Source organism: Bison bison, unplaced genomic scaffold, assembly GCF_000754665.1.
Source record: "Bison bison bison isolate TAMUID 2011002044 unplaced genomic scaffold, Bison_UMD1.0 scf7180017864471, whole genome shotgun sequence".
Taxonomy (NCBI): Eukaryota; Metazoa; Chordata; class Mammalia; order Artiodactyla; family Bovidae; genus Bison; species Bison bison.
The window spans coordinates 28,928,771-28,953,024 of record NW_011495032.1 but is presented as its reverse complement, the minus strand read 5'-3'; the positions used below and the strand labels follow the sequence as shown (position 1 = coordinate 28,953,024).

Genomic DNA, 24,254 nt, shown 5'->3' with positions numbered 1-24,254 from the left:
CATGGTAATTTATTACAAAACAAGGAATACACGAGATCAGTAAGTCATGTGAACACAAGTCCAACAAATACTAAGATATTTTGTTAATTAACCTATCTTTCACCCTTAAACTAGGAAGCGGAAATCCTAGCCTGGACAGATATTACAGAAACAATACCAAAACACCACAAACCACAGACTTTGCACAGGTCATAGCAGATCAGGCTCTCCCTGTGAAAGAAGCAGGACACTGTTTGACCTTGTTCTCTGTGGCAGCCTCGCCAAGGAAGATAGAACGTCTGTTCTGAAAGAAATCTAGCCAACATCCAATTATCCAATCTGATAATACAGAAAAAAAAGGACAGCAGGTTGAATTCTAATTTCAGACCAAATCTTTTATAAGAGCACTCTTCTAAATAAACCAGTTTTAAAAAGAATCCAGTTTCAGCTTCCTCCCTTTTTTTTACCTACTCCTCAGTTTGAGATGCTCTCAAAGTAGGATTCAGACAAAAGACAGACACTGAAGAAGAGAGAAAATAGGCATGGATAATCCATCAGATATTTCAGTGAATAAATCATGAGTTATCTCTACTAAAAATGTATTTGCAAAATTCCTCATGATCAGCCAAAGAAGAGAAGCTACCTCTAATATTATAAGAGGGCTCGAGGGGGTCTTTTAAGCCCTAATGGGTCACATTAAGATTTTCCTTAGTGATCATTTAGCAACCCAAAAGAATTTTGTGAACAATACACTTTCACAGAAAAATCATCTCTGGACATTTATATGAACTGTCTTCTATACATTTACCCTTAGTGATTAATGTTGGTGGATAGAGAGATGAAATCATAAGCCTTAGGGCTCTTGCCATTTGAAAATGAGTAAATCATTACAAGTATCACAACAGCTATATTATTTAGCTTTCATATATTTTCTGAAAGATGAGTGAAAATACAACTCGGACAACAGTTACCATGGAAGCAGTTTCTTTCTGTTACCTTCCTGAATAGTAACATTTAATTTGACGCATTAATCTAGTAGCTGAGGTGTGATTCACCTGGTTCTTTTTCCTCGTCAATTTCTACATCACCAAACTGTGAGTCTCCAAGCAGTGCTTCTCTCGCTGCTGACACTTCCATGATAAAACAAGAACAAATTCTGCCTTTCTAGCAAGAATTACTGAACATCCACTAAATAATTTAAATAAAAGAATAGAAGTAGGATATAAGGTTCAGAAAACAACAACAAAAAAAAACACCAAGTTCCATGCTTAATGTCTTTGACTTATATACATGACAGGTGTTTTCTTTTTTTAATTTGCTTATTTAACATTAATACTTTCCTAAAAGAAAAAAAAAATGCTTTGAGAGGCAGCTCTCCATGACAAGCCCTACTTTCCTGGGCTTCCCACTCTGGTCCTTGGAATGGTGCCTATGAAGTCCAGTGGACTCAAGTCAACTCAAATATCTATCTAGAGCAAAAGAAGGTTCTTTCATTTGGATCTTTAAGATGACTACATAAGGATTAATTAAGAATGAATGAGCCTGAAATACAAAATGAGACAGTAATTACACGGCTCACCTAAGCATTATTACATACTACTACTACTACTACTAAGTCGCTTCAGTCGTGTCCGACTCTGTGCGACCCCATAGACGGCAGCCCACCAGGCTCCCCGGCCCCTGGGATTCTCCAGGCAAGGACACTGGAATGGGTTGCCATTTCCTTCTCCAATGAATGAAAGTGAAAAGTGAAAGTGAAGTTGCTCAGTCGTGTCCGACTCTTAGCGACCCCATAGACGGCAGCCCACCAGGCTCCTCCATCCATGGGATTTTCCAGGCAAGAGTACTGGAGTGGGGTGCCATTGCCATCTCTGATTATTACATACAACAAACCATAAATTATACAGAGCAAATTCAAATATTAATGTCCATGTCTCCTTCATTTAAAAACTACTGAAAATGTATACTCTAGAGAGGCTAAGCAGACCTGTCCAGGCCAGATTTCTCGAGTTACCTTGACTCCATTGATCTTCACTGGTGGGCCTAACACTATTCTTGCCCAGAACTGATCTGTATTGGAATCTCTAGATCAGCTCTGTTATTTCTACTTGAAGAAATGTTTCAGGCTCTGCTTCTGAGTTCATGGTACACACACAGCTATCTGACAACAGTATTCCTGAGAGATCTGTGCTTCCCTTAACTGCCCTCTGGGAGATGTGTGTCACAAGTTGTACGTTACAACTCAGCTCTGTCTTGTAGAGAAGACAGGTCCTGGGCAGACAGGACCCAGCTCTGTCTACATTTATGGGTTAGAAAGAGTTCTGTCTTTTCCAGTTCTCAGTTGTGTCTGGCTCTGTCCTTGCTTCTGATCTTAGTTATGACCGTGGAAGGGTTGCATTCTGCCCTTTTGCATGAAAAGAGTAACTTATAAACTGGGGGCCAAACCGAAAATGGATTTTCCCATTTCACAAATAGATGCTATTAGGAAGGAAATGGCAACCCACTCCAGTGTTCTTGCCTGGAGAATCCCAGGGACGGTGGAGCCTGGTGGGCTGCCATCTATGGGGTCGCAGAGTCAGACACAACTGACTCGACTTAGCAGCAGCAGCAGCAGGCTTCAAAAGTCACGCTATTAAATTGTGTTCCGGGACACAGGCTCATAACTGTCGTGTATCATAATATTACTCAAAACAAGTAACATGGGCACTACACATACCTTACTCAAAGTTAGACGTAGAAAAGCTAATATTGATGTGACTTCATCTTCTTTAACATTCAACTTCGATAGAATTCTTCAAAATGCCAACCACACAGCCTGTAGTCACACAATTTTTAAAACTAGCATTTAGAATACTGACTGCTATGCAGAATATTCTGATTATTTTAGAAAGCAAATGATCGCTCTCCCTATGTCTCCAGAATGTTTTAGGTTCACTAAAGCTCACTTTTATTTCCAAATGAGAACCTATAATTACATGGAACCTTGAAGACATACAAAAATAAAAATAGTACTTTGGAACACATCTATTTCCTCAGATTAAATGTGACCTCCTTGGCTTCTACATCACACATGAAATCATTTACCCATTCAACAAATAATTATCGTATCTACCATGTTTCAACCTGAAGCTCTGGTTTCCTTGCGTTTATATTTTAGAATGTGTTGAGGGGCAATGGGGAGAAATTGAATCAACTGATAAATGCAAAACACACTAGATGGTGATAAACGCTATAGGTAAAAGGAATAAAGGAAGTAAGAGGCAAAGGGAGTGTAGAGTATGAAGAAGTGACAGTATTAAATAAAGTGGACAGAGAGAACTCTTTGAAAAGGTGCAAAGAGCATTTGAGCAAAGAGTGGGAGGTGAAGGAACAAACCACAAGGATATCTGCAGAAAGAATTCCCGGCGGGGAGAACAGTGGTTGCAAAAGTTCTGAGGCAGGAACATAGCGGATATGTTAAAGAACTGCAATAAAGCCAGTTTGGATCAAGCAGGGTGTTGTAGGCATTGAAGTTAAAGAAGCAACTGAAGTTAGAGAAGTTCAGCTATCTAGGATCTTGTGAGTCCTCTGCGTTTTACTCATAATGAAACGGGAAGTCAAAATTCACTAAGGCTGTTGCATTGACAAAAGACTAAAGGTGAGGGGACAGGGGAGAAAGCAGAAAGTCCAGTTAAGAGGCTGTTGTAATAATCCAGGCAGGAGTTGATGATGGGTTTAACATGGGTAGTAACAGTGGAGTTGAGACGTTGTCGGATTCTGGGTAGCTAGTGCAAGCAGAGTCAACAAGAGTTACTTACAGACCAGATATGTATTATAAATGAAATAAGGGGACCAAGAAATTTTGGCCTAAATAACCAGAAGGAGTGAGCAATGTATTGAAATGGGAAATGCTACAGAAGGAAAAAGTGGTAGTGAGAACTCAGAATGTCTATTTGAAATCTATTAAGTTTGATATGCACATCCTATATATAAGCTGCTAAGTCGCTTCAGTCGTGTCCGACTCTGTGCTACCCCATAGACAGCAGCCCACCAGGCTCCTCTGTCCATGGGATTCTCCAGGCAAGAACACTGGAGTGGGCTGCCATTTCCTACTCCAATGCATGAAAGTGAAAAGTTAAAGTGAAGTTGCTCAGTCGTGTCCGACTCCTAGCGACCCCATGGACTGCAGCCCACCAGGCTCCTCCGTCCATGGGATTTTCCAGGCAAGAGTACTGGAGTGGGGTGCCATTGCCTTCTCCAGTATATATAAGCAGAGATGTGGAATTAGCAGTTAGATATAAGCATATAGATATATCTTTTCATTAACATTTACTGAGTGATAATCAAATGAACAATTGAGCATATGAATGAATGTTGGGGATACAAAAATATTTCAGTATAAGAAGTAATAAGAGTACCATTCAGCAGATAACTTACCATCTAAAGTAATTTGGGCTTGAATGAGAAAGCTAAGATAACTGGGGATAAGGGGATGGGGAGAAGGGGACTACAGAAGTCAGTACAAAGCAACTCACTCACTGGGTTTTACAATAATATTTTCTGTTACAACAGTACCACTCTGGAATCCAAGTGGTATATAACGCACTACAAATTCCCCCAAAAGAATTTAAGTCCAAGAGCATCATTTTCATATGTCTTGTGTAAATATATGTGCGTGTGTTAAAATTACAAAAGAATGATTAGCAAATGAGTATGTTAGTTCTTTAACAAATGAGTTGAAAGTATTAACGTATCTGTATTAAGTATTCCAAAGAAACAATACAATGTTTATCTTTGATTTTCCAAAAGTCCACCTCCATATTCTGAAAGTGGTCCTATCTTAATTACTTTCACTATTTCAAACTGGTCACTGCTTTTAGAAGTACACTGTCATATATCTCATTTTTGGAATTTTTTAAGGTATACACCTTGTGATTTTAACCTACTAACTGTATCTACAATCTTAGGGGCCTAATTATTTTTTTTTACTTGACTTTTCTTCTCTTTATTAACAAGAAACTTTTAGTCCATTTTTTTCAATTGTTATGTCCCTGGAGAATTAAAATGCACAACCTCTAAATATTTCTCTTTTTTACTTTAATTTTTTAACCACTTTTTAAAATCACAGTATAGTTAATTTACAATGTTGTGTTAACTTCTGGTGTACAGCAAAGTGATTCAGATCTATATATGTATATATCCATTTTCAGATTATTTTCCATTATAGGTTATCAAGACACTGTATATAGTACCTTGTGCTATACAGTAGATCCTTGTCGTTTATCTATTTTATACAAAGTAGTGAAAGTGAAAGTTGCTTAGTCGTGTCCAACTCTTTGCAACCATGGGATATACCGTCCACGGAATTCTCCAGGCCAGAATACTGGAGTGGGTAGCCTTTCCTTTCTCCAGGGATACATAGTAGTATGTATATGTTAATCCCAAACTCCTAATCTCTCTCTCCCTCCCCACCCCCACACTATACCCTCTGGTAACCATAAATTCATTTTCTAAGTCTGTGAGTCTATTTCTGTTTTGTAAATAAGTTCATTTATATCATTTTTTTAGATTCCACATATAAGTGATATCATATGGTACTTGTCTTCCTCCATCTGACTTACTTCACTTAATATGATAATCTCTAGGTCCATCCATGTTGCTGCAAATGGCATTATTTCACCCTTTTTTATAGTTAATATTCCGTTGTGTATATATCCCACATCTTCTTTATCCATTCATCCATCAATGAACACTTAGGTTGCTTCCATATCCTGGCTATTGCAAATAGTGCTGCTATGGAACTTATTGGACTGCATGGATCTTTTTTTTCTATTTTTTTAAATTGGAGTATAATTGCTTTACAATGTTGTATTAGTCTCTGCTGTACAATGAAGTAAATCAGCTAAATGTATTCAAATCCCTCCCTCTTGAGCCTCCCCCCAATACCCCTCCATCCCATCCCCTTAGGTTATCACAGAGCACCGAGCTGAGCTCCTTGTGCTTTACAGCCCATTTGGGATGCATGTATCTTTTTGAATTATAATTTTCTCAGGATATATGCCCAGAATGGAACTGCAGGATCATATGGTGACTATTTTTAGTTTCTTAAGGAACCTTCACACTGTTCTTCACAGTGGCTGCACCAATTTACCTTTAGGGGCTTAATCTTAAATTGCAAGAAATTAAAGTATATCCCACACCCTACTAAATAATGTGGGTTTCTGAAAGTCTCTAAGCAATTTTAATTAAAGTTCACATTGCATCTAGGAGTGAAGAGACTTGAGATCATTGTACAAATGTCTTTATTCCCACATCTGTTCCTGACTGCTACTTAAGTTAGCAAATGATAGGAAGGAGGCTTTTCTTCAATATATTAGTACATTTTAAAATCAAAATGCTTATTCTATTTCAATAATGCCAAAGAATAAGAAGCAAAGCAATTTTTACAATTTTATTTTTTTCAATTATAGCTACTTCAAGTGATTTTTTTTTTTACCTGAAATAAGTAAATAACTGTATCAGGGCAGTATTTAATTAGTCACAACTAGAAAAGCAGAGACATTACTTTGCCAACAAAGGTCCATCAAGGCTATGGTTTTTCCAGTGGTCATGTATGGATGTGAGAGTTGGGCTGTGAAGAAAGCTGAGCACTGAAGAATTGATGCTTTTGAACTGTGGTGTTGGATAAGACTCTTGAGAGTCCCTTGGACTGCAAGGAGATCCAACCAGTCCATTCTGAAGGAGATCAGTCCTGGGTGTTCTTTGGAAGGAATGATGCTAAAGCTGAGAAACTCCAGTACTTGGGCCACCTCATTGGAAAAGACTCTAATGCTGGGAGGGATTGGGGGCAGGAGGAGAAGGGGACAACAGAGGATGAGATGGCTGGATGGCATCACTGACTCGATAGACATGAGTTTGAGTGAACTCTGGGAGTTGGTGATGGACAGGGAGGCCTGGCACGCTGCCGATTCATGGGGTTGCGAAGAGTTGGACACAACTGAGCAACTGAACTGAACTGAACAAGGACACAATGTTAGCGCTACCTGATAAACAATCCAAAATAAAAACTGCTTATAGAATATGAAATTTTCCCCAAAACAGGACTATAATACATTTAGCACTTTCATTTTAGCCCCCAAAGAAGTCATTTAAATTTATTTCAAACTTTTCTTTGCCTTCCAAACCAGTTAACACTAAATTAGCCAGTTTCCTCACAAAATAACACTTAAAGAATCTGCAAGAATGTTGAAGTACTTGCAACTGGGCAGCAAAACTAAGTCTCCCAGCTCAATGAGCAATCAGATTTATGTAGGAACAGTATATATGTAAAGGGACAGAGGGCTTCCCTGATAGCTCAGTTGGTAAAGAATCTGCCTACAGGAGGCCCCGGTTTGATTCCTGGGTTGGGAAGATCCACTGGAGAAGGGATAGGCTATTCCCTCCAATATTCTTAGGCTTCCCTTGTGGCTCACTTGGTAAAGAATCTGCCTGCAATGCAGGAAACCTGAGTTCAGTCCCTGGGTTGCAAAGATCCTCTGGAGCAAGGTAAAGGTTACCCAACTGGCCTGGAGAATTCCATGGACTGTATAGTCCATGGGGTCACAAAGAGTCGGACACAACTGAGCGACTTTCACTTTTAAAGGGACAGAAAGATAATAATTCCCATTTTCTTAACCTGTAGGTGTACAAGTTCTATTACAGGGTCTGCCAACCTTAGCACTACTGACATTTTAGGCTACATACATCTTTGATGTGAAGGCGGGGGAGGGGCTATCCCATGCATTGTGGTATGTTTGGCAGCCTCCTTGGTCTCTACCCAGGAGATGCCAGTAGCATCCCATCCCCATAGGACATCCAAAAATATCTCCAGACACTGTTAAATGTCCCTCAGGGAATACAAAACTGGTCCTGGTTGAGAACCCTGATATGTATGTTTAGGAGAAATGTGAGTTTACATATTGCTCTACATGGGCTGCCTTTACATAAAATTTAACTTTAATTTCAAAGCTCATTTTCAACTGAAACCCCTGGAACAAAACAGCACGAAGCAACTGATACCAACAGAAAAGGGGAGTTTGGCTCTTTCAAAAGTAAAGGTTATCCACCCGGTAAGAAACAAATTCTTAAAACCTTATACCCATAAAAATCCCCCAAATTAAACTTTAGGTCTAAATCTGTTAAGTGAGCTCACATGTATTCTTCAAAAGCAATGAAGAAAGAAATACTGCAACTATCTATACAGTCCAGAAATGTGATCTTTTAAAAGGATGCTTAATGTGGTTTTTTTTTTCTTCCAAAGTGGCAGCTTATTATTATCTTTTGAAATGTCATTTGGTGACTCAAAAGAAAACAACTGTAATTTAAACAGCAAGAAATGAAGGGGAATAAGTCTGTATGTGGCCTCTGTTTGGAAGTTACTAAGCTGTCTTTCCATGATTAATGTAATATGCTTTCTCCAGGGGTATAAAACCTCAGGTTTCAAAATATGATTTATATGCTGGTAGCTCCCACATTTCCATCCCACCCCGGGCTGCCCTTGAGACCAAGGCCAACTCACCCATCAACATATTCCAATGATGACCAACTGTCTCAATGACGACCAACTGTCCGCCTGAAGAGGGGAGTTTCCATTTCCTCCTAGCCTTCTTTCCCCCTTAGCCTTTCCTGTATTGAGAAATAGGAGCCTATTCCCATAGGTGTTGCTAGTGTTAAAGAACCTGCCTGCCAATGCAAGAGATGTAAGGGACATAGGTTCAATTCCTGCATCAGGAAGATCCTCTGGAGAAGGAAATGGCAACCCACTCCAGCATTCTTACCTAGAAAATCCACAAACTGAGGAGCCTGGCAGGTGTAGTCCATGGGGTTGCAAAGAGTCAGCCACTATTGAGCACACATCAAATACCCAAAACTATGAACTACTCCCCAGGAAAAAGCCTTACAGTCATCCTTGACCCCATTCCTATTACTGCTGTAACAAATTTCCATAATTTTGTAACTTGCTGTTGCTGTTCAGTCGCTAGGTCATGTCTGACTCTGCTGTGACCCCATGGACTGTAGCCCACTGTCCATGGGATTTCCCAGGCAAGAATACTGGAGTGGGTTGCCATTTCCTTCTCCAGAGGATCTTCCTGACACAGGGATCAAACCCACATCTCCTGTATTGGCAGGTGGATTCTTTACTACTGAGCTACCTGAGAAGCCCAATTTTGTGACTTAAGACAACACAAATAACTACCTTACACTTCTGGAAATCCGAAGTCCAAAATTGAAGTCTAGAGCTTAAAGTTAAGGTGTCAGCAGGGCCGTTTCTCCTGGAAGCTCTGGAAGAAAATCTGTTTCCTTACCTTTCTGGCTTCTAGAAGCTACCTTGGCTTGTGGACTGTATATGAATACTAAAGAAGTCTATTCTAGCAGACCCAACCTGCCTGATCGACCAGATACAGAAATGTTTACACATGGGAGCAACTTCATGGACGGGGGGCTCTGAAAGGCTGAATAAGCAGCAGTAATTCATCAGGAAGTTGAAGTCTTGGAAGTGGCAGCCCTCCTTCCAGGAACGTCTGCCCAAGAGGCAGAGCTCATAGCCTTTAAGAGAACCCTGTACCTTAGGGCTAAATAAAAGATAACCACTTACACTGATTCTAAGTATGCCTTCTCTACTGTGCACACACAAGGAGCCACACAGAAGGCGAATCTACTAACATCTGGAAGAAAAAAAACATATGGAGAAGATATTGGTCTTACTAGACTCTATTATAATGATGTTAGGAGTAATCATACTGTATTGCCCAGGGCCACCAAAAGACTGATGTTATACAGCTAATGGAAATAATTTGCCTGATCAGGTCACAAAACAGGCAGCCAGAACCAAAAAACCAGATCCTAAGGCCTTAGCACTCATCCCGAGAGCGGACCTATCTCTCTTTAAGTCTCAGTATTCAGATATGGATCTAGAGAAAGCAGATGAAGGAAGATTTCTTTTTTTGTTGTTGTTACATTTATGTTTATTAAAAACTGCTACAAACAAACAAAGCCTGTACAAAAAACTTGAACATTCTTCCCTGTGAAACAGTAAGCTCCAGCAACATTATCGCTTAGGACTTCACATTTCTCTGCCTTGGCCTTAATCTTCCTCTGTCACGTATCCGTCTTCCTGCCCCACTACTTTGAGATAGTAGTCTTGAGAGACATTATCGCCTAGGACCCCCTCTGCCTCTGCCTCGGCCTCGGCCACGTCCTCTTCCTCGGCCTCGGCCTCTTCCTGCATCAGCTTCCCTTTTCTTAGACTTCACCTTTGGTTCCACATCCACGAGTGGTGTATCCAGAGGTAAGCTGTCTGGCAGAATAAAATACCGAATGTTATTTCCTCAAATACTCAGTGTTTCCAGCTGTACAGGTTCTCTGTTCTTCAGGGTCATTTTCACTGCTTTAAGGTGTGTGTTCATACTGACATCTACACCTGTGATTGTTCCGTGGACTTGTGTTCCATTCTTTAATTCAATGGTTACAGTTTTGTGACTCAATTTCATCAAAAATGAAATCAAAAAAGTCCATCCCTGACTTGAAACATTCCAGAATTGGGTTACATTATTTCTTAATAAACCTCTGCAGCTTCTAAGTACTCTTTTCCCGGCTCTGCATGCTCACAAGCTTCATCCTAGAGGCGCCGTCACCCTTTCGGCCCGATAGGACACGAAATCCGACCACCGAGAGCCGAGGTTGGGCGTATGAATGGCCGGATACACTTATTCTCGGGGCTCCGACGTAAAGACCGCGCCAAGCGCAGGGAGGCACGGCCTGAAGGAAGATTTCATGATGAACCTTAAGACTTAGATGATCGGTACCAAACAACCAAAGAAGACTGGATTTATAACAAGGACTAATGCTTATACCTGAGCAGTTAATGAAAAGAGTTATTACTTAACTACATTAAGGAAACCATTATGGCAGTGACTTACCCATCACTGGCTACAATTTACTGCTGGTCCACAACACAAAGGACCAACCAAAAGGTAACACAATTGTCTGACCTGGTCAGAAACAATCCAAAAACCAAGCCACCCCAACAATAAAAGAGGTGTAAAACCAAGGCACAGAACCAGGCACTGACTGGCAAATTGACTTTACTGCTATGCCAAAAGCCATGGAAAATTACAGACATTTTCTGATATTTGTAGACACCTTCACGGGTCTTATACAATTTTGTACATATTGTCTGCCTTGTCTACTTAGAAAGGTCTCCCCACTAGCATGATAATTGCCCAAGATGTAAGAGTTCAAGGTGGGACTCAAGAATATTTACAATTAAGTACAAAATAATTTCATTCTTCTCATAAAAATCCACACCCCTAATCAGCAGGAAGCAGCTAGAGCAGTCAGCACATGATTTCCCTCAAGCCTGAGGAATGTATAAAGAAAAAGGGGGAAATTGAAACAGCACTGACGACCTTAAACTGGCTTTGCTTTCTTGAAGCAAGTGGCCGATTATTCAAACCTGGAGTTATTTTACAGACAGAAATGCTGCCACTAGAGCCCTTTTTGAAGGGAGAAGTTCTTCAGCAAGGAAACCTGGCTTCCAGAGAGGACTGTTTTGAGACCAGGCAATCAGCTTCTGCCAAGTCTGCCCTTAAATTTTGCCCTGAACCCTGGATGGGAGATACAGATTTGAGTCCTGTCTCCTGTCTCCTTGCTGGATGACCTCAAAATAAAGTTGTTTGTTTCCTCCAAAGCCAGAGCCATAGCACTAGCTTCTGAGCACATCAGTCAGCCAGCTCAGTAATAATCCTTCCTCGCATCTCTCCAACCTCTGCTTCTGTGATGATACGGACCTGTGATGACACTGCCCACTGAAATATTCAAGGACACACTCCCCATCTTTACCTTGATCACATTTACAAGGTCTACTTGCCATGTGCAATATTGTGATTTATAAGAAATATATGAATTTGGTCACATGATCAAAAATTTATACATATATTTTCATCCACGGTTCCTGGTTCACAGCTCCCCAAACCCTGGGAATTTCCTGGGCAGTAAGAGCAATAGGAGCATCTTTTGTCATCACAGTTGGTCTCTGTCACTAGTTTTTGAAAGTATTTCAGAGCCATAAAGGTGTCCTGTTATTCATAACAAGCCCTTTTTCACCACAACTAGGTTTTTGCTATTCAGATGATTCTTGGAAAGCATCTAAGGATGGGGGCTGGTTGCCAGGGGAACCAATCCTGAATAGAGAATTGGAACTTTTAGTTCCACCCTCTGACCTCCGGGAAAGGGAGAGAAGCTGGAGGTTCAGTGGCCAATGATTTCATCAATCATTCCTATGCAATGAAGTGTTCTTAAAAACAACAAAAAAGGAGATTAAGAGAACTTCTGGTTTGGTGAACACATGGAGATTCGGAGAGAGTGGTGGCTAGGAGAGAGCATGGAGGCCCCACGCCCTTTCCTCGTACTTTGCCTTCCGCATCTCTTCCACCTGGCTGTTCCTGTGTTATCTCCTTTTATAATAAACCAACGATCTAGCAAGCAAAATGTTTCTCTGAGCTCTGAGCTGCTGTAAGCAAATTAATCAAACCTAAGGAGGTCATGGGCACCTCTTATTTACAGCCAGTCGCTCAGAAGTACAGGTGATAACCAGTGCTTGCAACTGGCATCTGAAATGAGGGTGATTTTATTTACCTATCTCCAGGTAAATAATGTCAGAAATGAATTGCAGTATCATATACATTTTTGTGTCCTGAGAATTCCTTGCTGCTATGGGAAACCCTCTCCACATGTTAGAATTTAGTGATCAGAGCCACCGTTTACCACCACATATGGTAACATACTCAGTTTCTGGGGATTAGGACGTGGACATCTTTGGAAGGTTATCATTCTAGCAAGACTTTTCTAGCTCACCCACCCCTACATCAACAGTCTGAAGTCTTCACCACTAAATATATCTCTAATCAACTTTTGTTGTTGTTGTTCAGTCACTAAGTCATGGGTCTTGGCAACCTTGGCAACCTCTTCACAACACCATGGACTGCAGCACCCCAGGCTTCTCTGTCCCTTATCACCTCCCGGAGTTTGCCCAAGTTCGTGATGCCATCCAACCATTTCATCCTCTGTCACCCTCTTCTCCTTCTGCCTTCAATCTTTCCCAGCATCAGGGTCTTTTCCAGTGAGTCAGCTGTTCCATCAGGTGGCCAAAGTATTGGAGCTTCAGCTTCAGCATCAGTCCTTCCAAAGAGTATTCAGGGTTGATTTCCTTTAAGATTGACTGGTTTGATCTCCTTGCTTTCCAAGGGACCCTCAAGAGTCTTCTCTAGCACCATAGTTCAGAAGCAACAATTCTTCAGCTCTCTGCCTTCTTTGAACTACTTTCTTTTAATTCCTCTGCTACCATCTTTGTGCAGGGCCACATAGACTCTGCCCTGGACAACTGTGAGCACCTCCTAACTGATCCCCTTCCTACAACTCTTATCCCTCTACAGCCCATCTATAAATTGCCAGAAGGATCTTCTTAAAATATAAGTCAGATAATGTTATTTCCTTGTTTAAAACCCATCAGTGGTTAGCCATTTAAACCAGAACAAAATTCTAATAGGCACTTCATCTTCTGGTCCCTTCTCACCTTTAAAAAATAATGGAGAAGAAAAAATGCAATGTTTTTCCTCCACAACATTTCTCTCCATCCCTTCCCATCAGCCTTCCAAAGCCTTGTATGCTGAGCAGCAGCTGTTAGCAGCTCATCAAAGGAAGGTACATGTAGTTGAGCTGACCTTCGTGGTTCTCCCCAGAGGCAGAAGACAGCAACTTACCACATAACTCTAAACCTATGCCCTCCCTCTCCAAGTTTGTTTTAACTGTACACTCCTGCTAACGCTACCAGAAAATCTGAAATGTAAGAAATAAAAATCAAGAGGCAGAGGAAAGAAAGGAAGAAGCACAGCACAGTGTGATACAGTCTTCACATTTCATAACAGGCAGACAAAAGATAATGTCTTTTGATGGGTCTAAAAATAGTGCAGAGATAAATTATTTAACATTAAGAGAACTAAAAATAAAAATTTAACAGCCCTTGGGGAATTATGGGAGAGAAACTTTCCATTTCATTTTTTTTAATGAACTCTGAATTCTTAGACTAAATAAATACAGTAGAGCCGTTACTAACTTTGCACAAATATTTACATAAATTTTGCCCATGAGGGCGGGCATGTTTATATATGTAAATGGGTCATCAGTTTTTCACCTACTGCAACATTTTTTTCCTCTGATTTCCAGCACTGCTCTTTGGAATTCCCCTACTAGAAACTGTCCCACCAAGGACTTCTTGCTGATAAATCAAAGGGCATTGTGACCTCACTCGAAGTCTCTTTGTGGAAAATTGTTCCTTAGGCCCTCTTCTGCCTCCATTTTCAAAAGTTCTTCCTTCCTGAATTGCCAACTACTTCTGGAGCCAGCTATTTTCACACTTTCAAACAATGACTCCACATTTTATAATTCCTTGTCTTTTTCCAACATGCCAGAAACTCAGGAAGCAACTACTCCACAAACACAGACCTTGTCTGGAATAATGAACAATCCCTAACTCAACCACCAATCCCGGTATTTCATTACCTCTTAGGAATACCCAGTCACCTCTCAATGAAGAATACTTTACAGAATTTTAGAACTGATAAAGGACTGCAGAGAACAAACACACCCACATCAAAAAAGCCTGCGATATAAAAAACCTCTGGTCTCCATACAGAACTACTAACTCAAAATGTTTTCAACAACTTACCCCAGAAAGTTCCAGTGCACACAAAAGTTTGAGATTCCTCATCTAACCCAATCTCCTTATTTTTGAAATGAAGAAAGTCAAGTCCAGAGAGGTAAGTGAACTGTCCAAAACTGCCCACCTGATATGCAGCCAATTCATTATTCTACTCATACATATTCTGGTATCCCTTTTAAAGAAACCTGGGAGATAAAACATGCATTAGAAAGAAACTATCTCAACATCATAAAGGCTACACAAGAAAAATCCACAGCTAACATCATACTTTATGGAAGCTTTTTCTCTAAGATCAGGAATAAGACAAACATGCCACTTTTTGCCACTTCTATTCAACACAGTACTGGAATTCCTAGCCAGAACACTTAGACAAGAAAAAGGAACAAATTTCACTGCCTTTCATGAAAACTAAAGGGATAGGCTAGAAAACTAAGTGGAAAAGATATAAAATTACCTCTGTTTGTAGATCATCAGTTCAGTTCAGTCACTCAGTCGTGTCTCCAAAGAAGACATACAGATGGCTAACAAACACATGAAAAGATGCTCAACATCACTCATTATCAGAGAAATACAAATCAAAACCACAATGGGGTACCATCTCACGCCAGTCAGAATGGCTGCCATCAAAAAGTCTACAAAGAGTAAATGCTGGAAAGGGTGTAGAGAAAAGAGAACCCCCTTACACTGTTGGTAGGAATGCAAACTAGCACAACCACTATGGCGAAGAGTGTGGAGATTCCTTAAAAAACTGGAAAAAGAATGGCCATATGACCCAGCAATCCCACTGCTGGACATACAAACCAAGAAAACCAGAATTGAAAGAGGCACGTGTACCCCAATGTTCATTGCAACACTGTTTACAGTGGCCAGGACACGGAAGCAACCTAGATGTCCATTGGCAGACAAATGGATAAGAAAGCTGTGGTACACATACACAATGGAGTATTACTCAGCTATAAAAAAAGAACGCATTTGAGTCAGTTCTAATGAGGTGGAGGAAACTGGAGCCTATTATACAGAGTGAAGTAAGTCAGAAAGAAAAACACCAATACCGTATATTAACGCATATATGTGGAATTTAGAAAGATGATAACAACAACCCTATGTGCAAGACAACAAAAGAGACACAGATGTAAAGAACAGACTTTTGGACTCTGTGGGAGAAGGCAAGGGTGGGATGATTTGAGAGAATAGCATTGAACCAAATGTGAAATAGATGACCAGTCCAAGTTCAATGCATGAAACAGGGTACTCAAAGCCTGTGCACTGGGACAAACCAGAGGGATGGGATGGGAAGGGAGGCAGGAGTGGGGTTCAGGATGGGGGACACATGTACACCCATGGCTGATTCATGTCAACGTATGGCAAAAACCACCACAATATTGTAAAGTAATTAGCCTCCAATTAAAATAAATAAATTAAAAAATAATAAAGAAGGAAAAAACCCTACTAGAACTAATTAATGAATTCAGCAAAGTTAAAGAATACAAAATCAACGCACAAACTTAGTTTAATTTTTATAAATTAACAATGCAAAATCTTAAAAGGAAACTAAGTGAACAATTCTATTTACAATAGTATCAAAAAGAATAAGTACTTAGGAATAAACTTAACCAAGCAGGTGAAAGACTTGGACTCTGAACACTACAACACTGATAAAAAAAGAAACTAAACAAAACACAAATAAATAGAAAGACATCTCATATTCATGGATTGGAAAACATAATACTGTTGAGATAGCAATACTACCCAAAGCAATTTACAGATTCAGTGCAATTCTTATTAAAATTCCAATGATAGTTTTTGCACAAATTAAAAAATCTATCCTAAAATTCATATGGAATTTCAAGGACCCTGAACAGTCAAAGCAGTCTTGAAAAAGAACAAAGCTGAAAGTCTCATAGTTCCTGAGATAGTGAAGGACAAGGAAGCCTGGCATGCTGCAATTCATGGGGTCGCAAGGAGTTGGACACAATTTAGCAACTGAACAGCAACAACAGTAATCAAAACAATATGATCCTGATAGAAAGAGAGACATGTAGACCAATGGACTGAAGAGCCCAGAAATAAATTCTTGTCAAATGACTTTCAATGAGGATGCCAAGGCCATTCAATGGGGGAAAAGACAGTCTTTTAAATAAGTGGTGATGGGGGAAAAAAACAAACTTAATAACCACATGCAAAACACTGAAGCTGGATCCTTAACTTACACCATATACAGAAATTATTTAAAAATGAATTGAACACTTAACCATAAGCCATAAAACTCTTAGAAGAAAATACAGGGGTAAAGCTTAATGACATTGGGTTTTGCAATGGTTTCTTGGCTATGAAACCAAAAGCACAGGCAACAAGAGAAAATATAGAAAAGTGAACTTCATTAAAATTAAGAACTAAATTTTAAAAAGTAAAAAAATCAGCTCATAGAATAAAAGAAAAATATGTCTGGTAGCGATTGATACCCAGAATATGTAAAGAACTCTTACAACTCAACTAAAAAACAAACAACTCAATTTTAAAATAGGCAAAGGAATGAACAGTCATGTCACCAAGAAAAATATACAAATGGTCAATAAGCAAACGAAAAGGTGTTCAATATTACTAACCATCAGAAAAATGTAAATCAAAACCATAATAAGATTCTATTTCACACAAATTAGGATGGCTGTTATTAAAACAACAATAGAAAACAAGTTTTGATGTGGACATGGAGAAACTGGAATACTCGTGAATTGCTGGTGGGAATGTAAATAATGAAGCTGCTTTGGAAAATGTTATAGTAATTCCTCAAAAAATTAAAAACAGAACTACCATATGACCTAGAAATTCCACTTCTGGGTATACACCCAAAAGAACTGAACACAGAGACTCAGATATTTCTATATCCATGTTCACAGCTGCATTATTCACATTAGCCAAAGGTAGAACAGTCTAAGTATCTTTCAGCAAATTAATGAATAAACAAAATGTGGTGTGTGTGTGTGTGTGTGTGTGTGTGTGTGTATGAAAAAAGTGAAAGTGTTAGTCACTCAGTCATATACAATTCTTTGCAACCCCATGGACTATAGCCCACAAGGCTCCTACACCCATGGAATTCTCCAGACAAGAATACTGGAGTGGGTAGCCATTCTCTACTCCAGGGGATCTTCCCAACCCAGGGATCAAACCTGGGTCTATAGTGGAATACTAATCATCCTTAAAGAGAACAGAAATTCCAATACATGCTTCAATAGGGATGAATCCTGAAGACATTATGCTAAGTAATATAAGCCAGTCACAAAAAAGACAAATACTTTATGATTCTAGTCAAATTAGGTATCTAAGACAGAGTCACAGAGATAAAAAGTAAGATTGTAGTTGCCAGAGGCCAGGGAGAGGGAGGAATAGGGAATAAATATTTATAGAGCTTCAGCTGGAGAAGATGAAAAACATTATGGAGATGGATGATGATGACAGTTGCACAATAAAACTCGTGTGCTCAGTCACTCAGTTATGTCTGACTCTTTGAGGTCCCATGGACTCCAGCCCACCAGGTTCCTCTGTCCATGGGATATTCCAGGCAAGAGTACTGGAGTGGGTTGCCATTTCCTTAATACCACAGGATGTACATTTAAATGATCAAAATGGTAAAGTTTATGTTATATCTATTTTGCAACTATAAAGAAGTTTAACTTGCAAAAACAGAACTACTCCTTTTTCTTTCTCATAAACATTACTCTCCATTTGTTTTATTCATCTAGCAATTAGCAAATCTCAGTTTCCAGCAAAACATCTCCAAACACTTGTTTTGAGCAATTTTCTTCTCAAGGGCTCCAGCTGATACCCACCTTTCTGTGATCATCCACTCCTCAGGAAGTCCAATGGTTACAGTACAATCCATTTCCTTTAGCTCTGATTCTATGAGTCCCCTTCCAAAAATTCTGTGAAGACTCCCGACCTCACAAGGAAGCTCCTCTTCTCTGGCCTCAAGCAATCTCCCCAACTACTAAAGAACGCACTGCTCTTCGTGGAAATAAAAACTGTGACACTCATTATTACAGCCATAACCCTTCTCTCATTCAGCCTACTGTCTGCTGATCTCAGAAGCATCTTCTATCTTTTTGCAATAAATAATATAGTATAATCTTTTGAAAGCCACTGACACATCAAAAGCATTTTTAAACAGTATAATCAAATACATTTTGGTGTTATTCTTACTTTTATTGTTATAACAAAAAAGGCTCCATTTTAATTGCTTGATCTATGGATTGAAAACAGAAAAATCAAAAATTTTTAATTAAAATGGGAATGGGACAAAGTAGGTAAATCCGCTTATTATAGTATTTGTAAACCATGAGTGAGCGTGATGCTTACGTCTTAGCAATCTTCCTAAGCTGTGTTCCAAACTGGGAAAGGAATACATTAAGGTTGTATACTGCCACTGCTTATTTAACTCATATGCAGAGTACATCATGCGAAATGCTGAGCTGGATGAAGCACAAGCAGAATCAAGATTGCCAGGAGAAATATCAATAACCTCAGATAAGCAGATGACACCACCTTTAGGGCAGAAAGCGAAGAGAAACTAAAGAGCCTCTTGATGAAGGTGAAAGAGGAGAGTGAAGAAGCTGGCTTGAAACTCAACATTCAAAATATGAAGATCATGGCATCTGGTCTCATCACTTCATGGCAAATAGATGGGGAAACAATGGAAACAGTGACAGACTTTATTTTCTTGGGCTCCAAAATTACTGCAGATGGTGACTACAGTCATGAAATTAAAAGACGCTTGCTCCTTGGAAGAAAAGCTATGACAACCTAGACAGCATATTAAAAAGCAGAGACATTACCAACAAAGGTCTGTCTAGTCAAAGCTATGGTTTTTCCAGGAGTCATGTATGGATGTCAGAGTTGAACCACAAAGAAGGCTGGGAGCCAAAGAATTGATGTTTTCAAACTGTGGTGTTAGAGAAGACTCTTGAGAGTCCCTTGGACTACAAGGAGATCAAATCAGTCAATCCTAAAGGAAATCAGTCCTGAGTATTCATTGGAAGGACTGATGCTGAAGCTCCAATACTTCGGCCACCTGGCCCGAAGAACTGACTCACTGGAAAGTATCCTGATGCTGGGAAAGATTGAAGGCAGGAAGAGAAGGGGATGACAGAGGATGAGATGGTTGGATGGCATCACTGACTCAATGGTCATGAGTTTGAGCAAGCTCCGGGAGTTGGTAATGGACAGGGAAGCCTGGTGAGCTGCAGTCCATGGGGTCACAAAGAGGCAGACACAACTGAGCAACTGAACTGAACTGAAGCTGTGTATATAAAACATATACAAAACTTCCTACTAGCAGTGACTACTTCATGATTAAGAGAGATAAAAAGTCACTCTGAACCAGATAGGAAGCCCTTGCAGGTTACTGAGCTGAAGAGTGACATGATCCCAATTAGTATTTAAAAGAATCACTATGCCTGAAGAGTGTAAAACAGACTGCAGCCAGACTGACAGGAACTGGACCAAAGTAGGGATTAAGAGGTAGGAAGATATTTTAATAATACAAAGTAATGGTAGATTAGACCAGGTTGGCATCAGTGGAGCCAATGAGAAACGGTCAGATTCTAAATAGCCCTGACGAGAAACCAACAAGATCTGATGGCTTGAAGTTATGTTTAAGAGAAGGGTAAAGGCTCTAGGGCTTAGTTGGAAGGATGATTTTCCATTTACTCAAATGAGAAGAACACGGAAGGAGCACAATGGGGTAGGAGATATTAGAAGCAAAAGTTCTTCTTTGAACATGTTAGGTTGAGTCATCTTTTAGATATCCAAGTGGAGATGTGAGATAAATAGTTGGAAATGTAGCCTGGGTATCAAGGAAGATGATGCTGTTTGTGAAAGAACTAAAATTCTTAAATGTTACACGACAAACAAATGTATGACACAAATAAATCAAAGACGTTCCTAAACATTTATCACATTAGGGTGTTAAAACACATCAGGGGAAAGCCAGAATTTCCAGAAAACTAAAATGGAAAAACAACATAAGATCTGATAAGCAGACAGGATAGTTTATAAATATACTATCTGAGTAATAATCCTAAAGTGAATCAGCAGATCTTAAAAGGATTAATGTCCCAAATAAAAGAATAAAAAGAAAAATATAGACATATTTCATTAGAAAGGAAGGAATAATAGTTAACTATTTCCAAAAAAAAAAATGTTTTATGCACCACTGCAAAGCCAAAATGGAGAAGGAAATAGCAACCCACTCCAATATTCTTGCCTGGAGAATCCCAGGGACAGAGCAGCCTGGTGGGCTGCCATCTGTGGGGTTGCACAGAGTCGGACATGACTGAAGTGACGCAGCAGCAGCAAAGCCAAAAATAAGATAGTATCATCCCAATGCCCCATTGGTTCTGAAGGGAACGAGTAATTGCTTTTATGCTGCCCAGCAGTGATAAATGCCTCTAACTATGGTCTGAACATTCTACAGAAATGAAAGTCCGTTACATTGTACAGGGCAGACCATAGTAATTAACAAGAGTTCACTAACTATTTTTAGCCATGATTTACAAGAGAAGGGGAGTCAGTGTATGAACTCCACTTGGTTAAGGCAGTTAAAAGGCAAAGCCCAAAATTTCACTTCTTGGTCATAAGATGTTCAATAATATCACAGGGTCCAAACAAAAACAGAATTATATTTCTAATGTTTTTACCCTGTTAAATATTTCTGGCTATGAGGACTACATACTATTCTATCTGCTATGATTTATAACTGTTGGCATTCCTTTCCAAAGCCAGAAAACTATCAATTGCAAATGAAAATATTTCTTGGGTTTTGTTTTGTTTGGGGAGTTTGGGAGAGGAGAGAAAGGTGAATGTCCAATGGGACAGTTCCAGGGAAATTACCATACGAATGTGTGTTACATAGAGTGTTTGGTGCCACACCATATCTATAACTTTGGCAATTACATAGATGTTGTTTTTGTGTTTAGTTGTTCAGTCGTGTGCGACTGACTCTGCAACCCTTTGGACCATAGCCTGCCAGGCTCCTCTGTCCATGGGATTTTTCAGACAAGAATACTGGAGCAAGTTGCCATTTCCTCATCCGTGGGATCTTCCTGACTCAGGGATCGAATCTGTGCCTCCTGTGTCTCCTGCATTGGCAGGCAGGTCATTTACCCACTGAGCCATACACAGATATATAGACATATAATTAGGGATTCCAGGTGGCTCAGTGGTAAAGAATCCACCTGCCAATGCAGGAGACACAAGAAGAACAGGTTCCATCCCTGAGTCTGGAAGACCCCCTGAAGAAGGAAATGGCAACCCACTTCAGTATCATTGCCTGGGAAATCCCATGGATAGAAGAGCCTGGCTACAGTCCATGGGATCGAAAAGAGTCAGACGTGACTGAGCAACTGAGCATGCACACACAAACATACAATTAGACACAGAAAACAGTTCACCTTAAAAGCTGCGTCAAGATGCTTGATTCTAAGCCTACCTTGGAGTGCTAATCACTGCAAAGGTTCAGGGAAAGCTCTTCTATCTGCCAGACTATAAACACCATGTGGACACACTGCAGTCTAGAGGGTGGCAACCTCCAAGGCATCATATCACATCCCTGAGTACTTAGTGATACCACATGCATGCTCAGTTGTGTCCAACTCTTTGTGACCCCATGGACTGCAGCCCACCAGGCTCCTCTGTCCAGGGGATTTCTCTGGCAAGAATACAGAAAGTGGGTTACCATTTCCTTCTCCAGGGAATCTTCCCAACCCAGGGATCAAACCCGAGTCTCCTATGTCCCCTGCACTGGCAGGTAGATTCCTTACCAACTGCACCGCCTGGGAAGCCCCCCATGAGTATTTATTCTTGCATAAATACTCTAGTCTCATCTGAGGTGGATCAGTCGAGCGCACCAGCAACCATAAAACCAGGAAGACTCAGAGAATCACCCCTCCCACAAACGTCCTCATAATTACTTCTAAACCCACCTTCTTTTCTAATAAAACAACTGTTTGTCCATAAAAGAGCACAGCTTGGATTCCCTAGTCAGTAATTAACAGATAACATTTACTGAGTACTTCCTACATGCCTGGCACAGTGCAAACCACTTTACGTGGGTGATACCATTTTGACCAAGCATAGCCTCTGGGGTGCATACTATTATTAAGTCCATGTTATTGACCCCCCCCCAAAAAAATCTAGAGCTTAGAAAGGCTAAGTAACTTGCCCAAGTCTAAATAGCTGGTATTAGCAGATCTGAGAGACCCTCCGACCCCTGATTCCCCAACCATTCTTCCCCTGCTACGTGGGAAAGGAGTTTAAGATAAGTCAAATAATATCTGACACTCTAAACAGCCTACTGCTACTGCTAAGTCGCTTCAGTCGTGTCCAACTCTGTGCGACTCCATAGACAGCAGCTTACCAGGCTCCCCCGTCCCTGGGATTCTCCAGGCAAGAACACTGGAATGGGTTTCCATTTCCTTCTCCAATGCATGAAAGTGAAAAGTGAAAGTGAAGTCTCTCAATCGCATCCGACTCAGCGACCCCATGGACTGCAGCCTACCAGGCTCCTCCACCCATGGGATTTTCCAGGCAAGAGTACTGGAGTGGGGTGCCATTGCCTTCTCCGCTAAACAGCCTAGTGTGAATCATATTTATCCCACAAATAAATGCCTATACTGGATCATTAAAATGCCAGTTTCCCTGCTTAGGACTGAAATATCATGTCTGTGTGGAAACACTGGTTATCACATGCTGGCAAAACATTTAAATTGGGTATTAATGGGGAAAAGAAGACAAATTAACCAGTTCTTAGTAAATTCAGCTCTTTATGAAGACCTATTTCTTCAGGCTGCATGCACACTACTATTAAAAAATATTTTTAGATATTAAAAAATAAAAGGCTCTCATAGAACAGTCAAATGTCCGACATGTGATTTGGAAACGCCCAACAAGAACTCCCTTGTTCAATAAAGAAGGCAGAAGGAGAATCTGATAGAGGAGTAAAGAAATTAAGGAAGATCAATAAGCAAAGGTAAGCAGATAAACAAAATACTATTAAAATGGCAGCATTTTCAACAAGATTATTTATCTGGAGTTTATTTAGGAAAAAAAAAAAATGTCAAGAAAACCAACTGGTTGCAGAGGAAGACCAGGGGAGGTGCATGTGGTTGTGAACCCTTGGTGTGTGATTAGTTCATGTGCTGCGCTGCGCTATGCTTAGTCGCTCAGTCGTGTCCAACTCTTTGCCACCCTATGGACTGTAGCTGCCAGGCTCCTCTGTCCATGGGGATCCTCCACACAAGAATACTGGAGTGAGTTGCCATGCCCTCCTCCAGGGGATCTGTCCAACCCAGGGATCAAATCCAGATCTCCTGCATTGCAGGTGGATTCTTTACCATCTGAGCCACCAGGGAAGCCCTGGTTCACAGGCCCTGATTATTGAGATGCTAACTGCTAAGTCACTTCAGTCGTGTCCGACTCTGTGCGACCCCAAAGACGGCAGCCCACGAGGCTCCTCTGTCCCTGGGATTCTCCAGGCAAGAACACT

The 24,254-nt window shown here is 40.3% G+C and overlaps 1 protein-coding gene and 1 pseudogene across 1 annotated transcript in view; both read right to left on the bottom strand.

The window, feature by feature from the left end:
* ADAM23 (ADAM metallopeptidase domain 23) overlaps positions 1 to 24,254 on the bottom strand; it is a 199,153-nt gene that overhangs the window by 159,719 nt on the left and 15,180 nt on the right. The gene's annotated exons all lie outside the window — the stretch shown is intronic.
* Positions 10,072 to 10,581, bottom strand: LOC105003693 (annotated as a pseudogene).